Genomic DNA, 10,650 nt, shown 5'->3' on the forward strand with positions numbered 1-10,650 from the left:
TATTCTCGTTCCCCCCTACAAAAAAACATATTAATAGTCTTTAGCATGTTAGGAACATCTAATTTTTCAGCCCTTCATTATAGCGAGTAAAGGAGCTTACATTCCTAATCCGCATATGAAAGCCCAGTTTTAAAACAATATTTATCATCGGGAAACAGAAAAAGAACATTACCAAGTTGCATAGTACTGCTAAAAAAAACCCTGTAAGTGAAGCACTATCTTTCCAGCTTTATTGGTTTCCCATTTTTGTCATGTTGTATAAGATTGCATATGAATATTTTGGCATTCTAGGTGGATAGGGTCTCACTGCACCTGGTGACAACCCAAAGCCTCCCCAACATGCCAGGATATTGGAGGGAATCCAATTCTAAATCAATTAGTTCACTCGATTTTATTTTAAATCTGAAATCTTAAAGATATTAATAATTCAACCAATGGCGGCCAGGATTAATTAACAGCCTTAACCAGGGCAGCTTTTATAGAGAACAGGCAAGGCAGACAGTGTACAAACAAAGAGACAATAAGACTCAAATAACAGAAAAATATAACGGAAAATGTATGTTAAAACTAAGCAGTTAAATTTGGTCAGGGTGGAATAAGATTTAAAATCTACCTACTTTTCTCACATTATTGTAGGGCTTGTATATGCCAACAAAGGCCCCCAGGTATACTCAAACTGTACGGCTTTGTCCATAAGAATACTCGCTAGTTTTTCATGATCCAAGACAGCTTAATCTTTACTTGCCTCAATGACAACACAGCACAGAGGTGATAGTCCTGGATACATGTGAGACAATTTAGAGGGCACCAGGTACCACCTAGAAAAGACTTTAAAATTGTCCTCCATTAATGAGACGTTAAGCAGACCCCGAGTTGTCACCCTAGTACGACGATTTAATATCTCTTCAGGAGCAGCCATGTTTAGGTCCTGCTCCCAGGACAACATGTATGGCTGTTTAGGGGGAGACTCTGACAAGATGGAATAGAGCAGAGAAATAGCCCCTCTCTGATTAATAGGCTGAAGAAACCAACGTTCGTAAGGGGTGAGGCTACTGCCAAAGTCGCTTTGTGCTAGTATAGTACGCAGATAATGAGTGATTTGGTAATAGCGAAATAACTCTGACAAAGGCATGCCTAAGTACTTTCTGCAGTACTCTAAAGTCAGGGGCTTCCCCCTCTTAAAATATTGGCCAATTCTGTATAAACCCTTGTCCAGCTACCACTGAAATAGTTTGGGGTGCATACCAGGCTTCAATGCTGGATTCTGATATAGGGGGGAAAGGAGGGTGTGGGGTGAACTAATGTTTCCATGAGTTTTACCCGATCCTAAAGGGCCAAAGAGTTGGAGAGAGAGTGGGGGCCATAATAGGTGGACGTAATCTTGTAGGCATCCACTTTAATAAATCTAAAGGTAGATCTCTAGCCGCCTTGGCCTCCATAAGGACCCAATCTGGGGGTTCCTCCACTGAGTATATAGCGGATAACTGAGCAATCCGTGCAGCCCGATAGTACTGATGTATATTTGGTACTCCCAGCCCTCCCGACTCCCTAGTACTGTGAAGTGTAATCCTAGGTAGACGATGACCTTTATCTCCCCATATAAAATTCACTAGGCTGGATTGAAATGTAGCTAATTCGGATATAGGGACAGGAATGGGGAGGGCCCTGAATAAATGTAACAGGTGAGGGAGTAAAGTCATTTTGATGGCATTTATTCTCCCAAGCCAGGAAAGGTTACTTGAGGACCACCTTTCCAGGTCCCCCTTCAATTTCTTAAACATAAGAGGGAAATTCGCTTGATACAAAAGGTCAAAAGAGGGGGTAAGGTTAATCCCCAGGTAAGGTAGTGAGGCCAAGGGCCATGAAAAAGGGAAAGTTGCTTTTAACATGCTCACTTGCTCAGGAGAAAGATTTATATTCAGGGCAAGAGACTTGGCTGTATTTATATGAAGCTCAGATACCTTCGCAAATCTATCAAGAGATGACATTACGTTAGGCAGAGTAGTCAACGGCTGAGTAAGGAACAGCAGTAAATCATCTGCAAAAAGGGCACATTTGTGTGTGTCACTAGGTGACCCCTAATGTCACCTAGGGACCCCCAGAGAAGCTGATGAAGCAGAGACCTGCTTCACCAGCTTCTCTCCAGTTTCTGTAACGGAGAGTAACACTGAATGCAGGCAGTGATGTAATACACATCACTGCCTGCATTCAGAAGAGGAGAGGAGATCAAACGGAGCTCGTGTACTGAGCTCAGTTTGATCTCCGGCCGCAGAGCTACTGTGCTGGTCCTGGGCTCACACCAGGAACAGCGGAGCCCGGGATCGCCAGCAGCGGCGGTGACGGAGGGGGGGGCGCACACCCGGCACGAGCGGGACAGAATGGGACATCTAAAGACGCCCACCCGCCCTCAAGAAGCTGCTGTCCGGCCGTTAAATTACAACGGCCGGACATCAGGTGGTTAACTACCTCCCGGCCGGCCATTGGAAAAAAAACGGCCGGCCGGGAACTCTCTATATTTGAGCGGGTGTCAGCCACGATCACTCGCGCGAGCGAGAAAATGCCCTAAATTTAAAAACAAGCAGCGATGCCTGTTAACATACAAGCGATCTGCCGGCTATAGAGCTGGCGGATCGCTTGTATGGGGTGCTGATCATGTGTCTCCCCTCCCTTCCACTGTCACTCTTGTCCCAGGCTCGGCTGCCCCCAGTGCGAGCCTGGGACCAGTCTCCCAAAAAAATATTTAGTCACACATAAAAAATAATTTAAAAAAACAAACTTTTTTAAAAGTCCCCACCCATAAATATACGCATGCAAACATGCGTCGGGTGTGCATCTGTGCGAAATCGACGATTGCGCCTATGTTGGTGGGTGCGCGCAATTTGAAAGCGTGACATGTTTGATGTCTATTTACCCGACGTGACCCCGTCTTTTATATTTTACCAAAAAATTGGACAATAATAAATTGTATTATAACATAATATAAACAACAACAAAAAAATCCCAAAATGTTTGGTCATTTTTCCCTTAATATAGTAAAAAATAAAGTGGTGATTGAATACCACCAAAAGAAATCTGTATCTGTCTGATATAAAATTAATTTCAGTACAGTGGTGCATGACGGAATAAATGTCAGTCAAAGTACGGCAGCGCTGAATACTGAAAAATGGGCGGGACAGGAAGGGGGTGTAACACCGCGGTCAGCAAGTGGTTAATCATGATGGGCAAACGGTGTTATTGTGTTTTTATTTTTTTATGTTGTAGGGTGTGTAATAAAGTTAGGGTTAGAAGCATTTTTTTTATTCCTATAATATAGTTGTGTAAAATGATATGTCTGTGGACAGGATTATGTGGCATAAATGCAGCATGTCGGAGTGCTGTGAGATACGGAAATAGTGGTTAATGGTGTAGAAACCTTTTAGGCCTCATTCACACTACATTAGGTTGGGGCATACACGTCAGTGCAGTTTCGGTCGTTCCCGGGACAGGTGCTGCGTGTGATTGCACGCACCAGCCTGTTGTTCTCTGTGGGAGGATGCGGCCATATGCACACCCGTGCTCAGACGCAGATGGGATGGATCCCAGACACCCAGACCTGCACAAATGTGCAGCTCGGCTTAGAAAACAACAGGCTGCTACACGCTGCACCTGTCCCTCCCAGGAACGGCCCGATACAGGCATGCACGCCGCATGGACTTACGCCCCGAGTTAACGCAGTGTGAATGAGGCTATGTGAGTTTTCTGTATAGTGCTGGTGTACATATGAGAAATGACAGGGCAGAGTATAGAGAATATGAGTGAGGCAAAGTGTGTAGAATGAGCTGACATCCTCGCCCCCCATCCCTCTCAGTTATGTTGAGGCACTGTGGTGTGCTGAAGGTGTTGAGACACACACACTATCTCTCTCCTCACCCCCCTCCCACCTTCAGACAGATGATAAACGATCCTGTATACAGGACACACAGCAGTAAGGAGGACTTACTATGAGGAGATCTGGAGATGGGACATTGCAGAGCTCACAGCCAACATAGCACGACCTCAGCAGCTCGAAAGTCGGCACTCAGAGAAGAGGGGGCGGGGAATGAGAATCACAGGACGGAGCTGCTTCACTCTGATCTATTCCAGGAAGTTTGTATGCTGGGTCTGTGCTCTGATTTTTCCGCCCTGCTCACCAGCGCCCTCAGGCGGCTGCTTGTGTTGCTTGTATAGTAACGCCGGCCCTGAATCTGATCCCCAAGTGAGTGCTAATTTCCCCACCAAACTCGATGGTGTTTGTTACCAGGAAGTTCCCACGTAACTGGAACCTAGAACAATTTAGGTAGCCCACTCTACCCTGACCAAAGAGACGAGAATTAAGAATAAGATACAAAGAATAAACAGAGACAAAGTGAACATACAACAATAAACCTAACAATTGACATACAAAACAACATTTAGGGCCTCTAAATACCCTTTCGAAATACAATTTAGGAGCTGATCATTGCGGGCAGCTTACTTGACTCAAGCAAGGTGGCCCCCTAATGTTCGAGTCAAGTGAGGGCGACCGACTACCATCGGCAGCCTAACCCCGCCCTGGGTATATAGCATCTAAAAGCCAAGAATAAGTGGTTGCATTCAATAAAATCTTAGATCAGCACTTCTAAGCTGATTAACATAGCTGAATAATAGGGGCTGCGATACCTTAATCAACCAAGTCCCGATGGCGACTAATTAGTTATATTTGCAATAATACTAATGTCCCTTGAATCCTATTAGATATTTGAATTCCTGGGTGATATATACAAATTGATAAGTGATCCAGATAAGCTCATTAATTGAATAACTTATATCCATTAAAGTAGCTTGATGACAAATAGTGACAGTTAATTAACTAGTGAAACACCTCAAATGACATTAATTATTATTAATCATAACATAGTAAGATAATAGTGATTAACCCTTAAATCACCCCCTACCTATATAAAACATTCTTACTCAAATTCTTATTATACCCAAAGTGCTACATCCCACATCGGAGACTTATTATTCAAGTGTAGTCCCAATGTGCTAAGTGTTTTTATCCATAGTAGCCTTATTCCTCCCATACACCCCCCTTAAGTGCACTTTCAACACGAATATCTGGACCCCCAGTCAACCCCACAATGCCTCTGCATACCAGCGGTTCAGACCCCGGCCGACTGCAATATCTCCCAGTCGGACAGGCCCGCCAATAAGGGGAAACCACTGTAGGTACAAGGTTCATAGGATGAAGTCCAGTGGGGAAAAAAAAAAGTGCTAAAAATTGTTATGTGATAATTAATGAATAATAAGAATAGGGTAATTGATTAACCCACCTGTCTGGCTCCCTGGACGGCATTAGAGCTGAGAGCGGCCGGAGCTCCCTCCCTCCCGCACGCACGCCCACCCGCACCCACGAGCGGAGAGCGGACAGCTGCAGCCAGGTACACATAAGACATCCCCCGAAAATAAGATCTAGTGTCTTTTTTCGTGGAAAAAAAAATATAAGACACTGTCTTATTTTCTGGGAAACACGGAAGACGTACACTGTACGTCTCCCGTCACGAAGGGGTTAATATTACTAAGCATCAGTTAATAGCAATAAGTGACAGTGATTTTGAAAAACGTGTCATCATAAACCACATATAAATAATTACATAATCTCTCTAACATAAGTGGATAAATGTGAATTACCTTTAAACTCGCCACTTCTATATAAAACATTTTAACTCACAATTCTTTTCATATCTAAAGTAATAAATAAGCTAGAATCCCTAACTAACATTTATTAGGGACACATCATTTAGTCTATTTCCTAATGTCTAATATTAACAGTCCACCAAAAGGACTTGTAGTTGTCAATCAAGGTGTAGCAGCTATTCTCATCCCCCTGAGTTTTCGTCAGGTCGGGGTGTTAGGGGCTGCAGAACGTGCATGTGGTCGATCCCATAGTGGCGATAACGGAATAGTTGTGTTTCCTCTATGTATCTATGTTAACAATCCTAAGTCAGGCGTCCAAATCTGCGATATGATCAATTTCTGGTATTATCCCCAAGCGATTTATAGTCTAACGCACACTTGAACCGCCAATTAGCAATTAGGCTGATTTCAATCAGTGTAGAGATGAGTCTGAGAGATTGGAGCATTTGGAACCTGTAGATACGTTCCCTTAAGACTGGCACAGATGTATTTAATTCAAAGTCCTCCAAGCAATTAACCCCTCATGGTAATCTTGTATGACATTGGAATTGCAACTACTTGCAATTCAACCAAGTGGGAGTGCATAGCAACTAAAGGGAGTTTGTGTTCAATTTATAATCCTCCCGTCACTTGGCCATTCACTAGGCAAGGTTTATTCAGACTACAGTGGAATATTCAACCCGATATTGACATCAGTGGGAATCTTGTATAATTTTAAGGTTTTTACATACTTGCAGTTCAGTGGATAAAGGTGCATAGCAACTAGCAAAAGTCTATGTGCGCTTCATCCTCAGTATGTATAGATAGAACCGTGGAGCCAACACTAACAGCAAGCAGGATCCTGCAAATCTTACTGTTTATACTGTCCCCATTCAGGACAAGAAGGCTCTGTCAGGTCAGCAGCAGCAGGCAATTCAGCGTCCTCGCACCTCCAATCCTCCAGTCGGATGCCCAGTATTGACAGTCGGCGCAGCTCTAGAACGTCACCAAACGGGGGAGGAACCACTCGACTCCTCTCTCCAGTGTGAGCATAGAGCTCTCCATCTGACCAGTCCCAGGCAGATCCACTTCTCGAGGTAGCCTCTGAAGCCTGGGGACATTACATCCCGTGACGGTGGGTGGGAAAGAAGCAACCAAGGGCCGGAGTCAGAGTGTTGCGGCTGCCGTGGTGCCGAGCTCACACGCTAAGCAGCCATCTTAGCGGGGCTCACGAATGCGCTGAGAGCAATCAATTTAGCTTCATTAATACATAGGCCGGTTATAGCTTCAAAGGTACGAAGTGTGCTCATACGGTTGGTTAGTGATGTTTGTGGATTAGTAAGAGTCAACAAGGAATCATCCACAAATAGGCAAAGATTATGGTGGGTTTCAGCTTGGGAGAGACCCGTGTTGTCATTGTTAGAACAAATAAGTTGAGCTAGGGATTCGATAGCCAAGGCAAAGAGAAGTGGAGAAAGGGGACATCCCTGTCTGGTACCTCTATGAATAGTAAGCGGAGGAGAACGAAAGCCAGCATATCTGATAAAGGTTGTGGGATGTTGATAGAGAGAGGATATCCAGTGTAGGAATTAGGAACCAAAGTCTCTCTGTCGCAGTGTATAGAAAAGATAGGGCCAGGAGAACTCTTTTCTTATGTCAAGAGAAAGTAGCATTGCTGGGGTCTACTGTTTTTTGGCTAGATTAGTTTGGTGGCCAATTCTGAGTATGTTGTCGCTAGCTTGGCATGTAGGAATAAATCCTACTTGGTCTTTGTCAATTAATGTGCCTATGAGACTATTTAGGCAGTGGGTAAAAACCATAGTTATTGGGGCGTGTCCTAAGCATGGCCGAGTGAAGACGTGCATTGAAGGAGCTCTGTGCATCTTAGGCTTTGGTGATAGACTTGGCGTTACCTGTGACGGACTAAACCGTCACTGGGGCTGTTGGAGGAGCCTGGGGGCTAGCCCCTTCCTACTGACTAAGGACCTAGGGCTGCAAAGATTTCTTACCCTGGAGAATTTTGTTTGCTGTGTGTGTTTTCCTGTTTAATATTTTATCTAGAGAGAAAGCTTTTCACTATTTGACTTGATTTGAACCATCCGGACTTCCATCTTGTTTATACCATCTCTGCAAAACGTAATTTTGCCATCTCTGCTAAACTTAATTTTGTGAAGACAGCAGGCTGTCTGGAGTGGCCATTGTTTGGGATAATGGAATCAAGCTCTTATCTAATTAAGGACATTCATTAGGTTCAAAGAGTGTCTGTGCTTAAGGAATTCCAATGCGGCACCCGGCTGTCTAGTGGGGGGGATTGTTCAATGTAACATACTGAACTCTTATCTGATTCTGTGAGGTATAAACTCTGTGTGCTTTCTTCAACAAACCAGTTCTCGGTTTCCACTTCAACATTGGTGTTGTGTGATTCTTGGAGTAAGCCCATGCTATATTCCCTTGCTTCTGTCCTAACAGTGGCGGACCGAGGGAACAAAGGGCCCTGGTGCAAGATTTTTTTTCGGACCCCCCGCCCCCCAAAAAAACCCCAACCCACATCCCCTGTAGCAACCTCAACAACAAAAAAGTTGGAAAAATAACATTGCTGTATAAAGTACTGCTGTGATTTGTAGTCCTCTATAGAGGGTCCCATTCTGCATTGCTGCAATGCAGAATGGCACCTGCTATATAGCACTACAAAATGCAGAAAACCACCCCAGTGTGGGTGTGTGTGTCCATCTCAGACAGCGCACATTGGCATGTAGGAATAAATCCTACTTGGTCTTTGTCAATTAATGTGCCTATGAGACTATTTAGGCAGTGGGTAAAAACCATAGTTATTGGGGCGTGTCCTAAGCATGGCCGAGTGAAGACGTGCATTGAAGGAGCTCTGTGCATCTTAGGCTTTGGTGATAGACTTGGCGTTACCTGTGACGGACTAAACCGTCACTGGGGCTGTTGGAGGAGCCTGGGGGCTAGCCCCTTCCTACTGACTAAGGACCTAGGGCTGCAAAGATTTCTTACCCTGGAGAATTTTGTTTGCTGTGTGTGTTTTCCTGTTTAATATTTTATCTAGAGAGAAAGCTTTTCACTATTTGACTTGATTTGAACCATCCGGACTTCCATCTTGTTTATACCATCTCTGCAAAACGTAATTTTGCCATCTCTGCTAAACTTAATTTTGTGAAGACAGCAGGCTGTCTGGAGTGGCCATTGTTTGGGATAATGGAATCAAGCTCTTATCTAATTAAGGACATTCATTAGGTTCAAAGAGTGTCTGTGCTTAAGGAATTCCAATGCGGCACCCGGCTGTCTAGTGGGGGGGATTGTTCAATGTAACATACTGAACTCTTATCTGATTCTGTGAGGTATAAACTCTGTGTGCTTTCTTCAACAAACCAGTTCTCGGTTTCCACTTCAACATTGGTGTTGTGTGATTCTTGGAGTAAGCCCATGCTATATTCCCTTGCTTCTGTCCTAACAGTGGCGGACCGAGGGAACAAAGGGCCCTGGTGCAAGATTTTTTTTCGGACCCCCCGCCCCCCAAAAAAACCCCAACCCACATCCCCTGTAGCAACCTCAACAACAAAAAAGTTGGAAAAATAACATTGCTGTATAAAGTACTGCTGTGATTTGTAGTCCTCTATAGAGGGTCCCATTCTGCATTGCTGCAATGCAGAATGGCACCTGCTATATAGCACTACAAAATGCAGAAAACCACCCCAGTGTGTGTGTGTGTGTCCATCTCAGACAGCGCACCCGTGTACTCAGGCGGCTGTTTGCTGGGTCCTCACGGCCGAGGCCCAGGGCTGCCCCCTGAAGTGCCTGCTGGCTTTTTTTTATTCTCGGCTCCCTCCTCAGTATCCGGTGACCGGCGGGCCCCCTTCATCTCTGCGCCAGGAGTGTCGGATCATCCGAAACGACCAGCGCAGAGATGAGGGGGGCCACCAGCTGCCGGACACCAATGTGATCATCGGACATGGGGGGGGATACCGATCCAATGCTATCCGGCGGAAACCGGGCTGTGTTACATTGGATACTGTGCCCCCCTTTGGGCTCAGGCTCCGGGGCGGCTGCACCGGCGGTAGGTCCGCCCCTGGATACACAGGAGATGTTTTATCTGCTAAAGGGTTTGTGTATCACCTCCTCCTCTCCTTATCTCCATTACACAGGAGGAGGTTGTTCTGTAGTTCACAGAAAATAGCTGGGAAAGCTGATAACATTGTTTCAGGTGTCCATGCATAGGAAGTTACAAAAAGGACTCAATATTTTTGGCCAAATCAACAAGTATTTTTTTTGTACTTGCTGCCGCCAACGTACAAAGTCTAAAAGGGAAATAACTAATGCAGCCGTGACTTGTAGGGCATGGCAAACCGAAATATATTCCATTTGTATTCTCGGGTTTAGATATCTTTTGGAAATCTGACTTTGGGCTTATTATAGTCTACAATAATGTTTCCTTTTTATTCCCCCCCCAAAAAAAATCTCATTGCCTCTCTGAATCCAAACCTTTCCTTAAGAGACCAGCTTGGATGGAGGGGAAGGTGGGTGTCTGTTGCTGCTCATGTTTCTAACTTTCCTATCAGCATCATGAATGTTATATTGTACTAAGGAAAGAGTTATGTGGAAACTTACCCGTTGGAGAAAGCATCTGAAACACGTGTGCGCAGCTAAAAAAAACAAATGGAAAGTTATAAAACAAGCCCATATATAATAATAAAATGATTTAAACTATCTACATTGAAGTGGGAAAAAAAAGGCAGAGAGGAGAGTTCCATCATGGGCAGTGTCAAGGTCACATGATCCACTCTCCTCCGATAATGGAGCGCTATCGTCTGCATTAAACAGGGGTGATGGAGGCTATACACCACAGCCTGCAGGGGGCGGGGCTTGTGACACACACACGCCTCCTGTGACTCCCCTCCCACCACCTGTTACTATGGACCGGGAGGGGAGTCACAGGACCCGCCCCCTCACTGAGAAGCC

Source organism: Nanorana parkeri, unplaced genomic scaffold (assembly GCF_000935625.1).
Source record: "Nanorana parkeri isolate BGI_ZX_2015 unplaced genomic scaffold, ASM93562v1 scaffold1739, whole genome shotgun sequence".
Lineage (NCBI taxonomy): Eukaryota > Metazoa > Chordata > Amphibia > Anura > Dicroglossidae > Nanorana > Nanorana parkeri.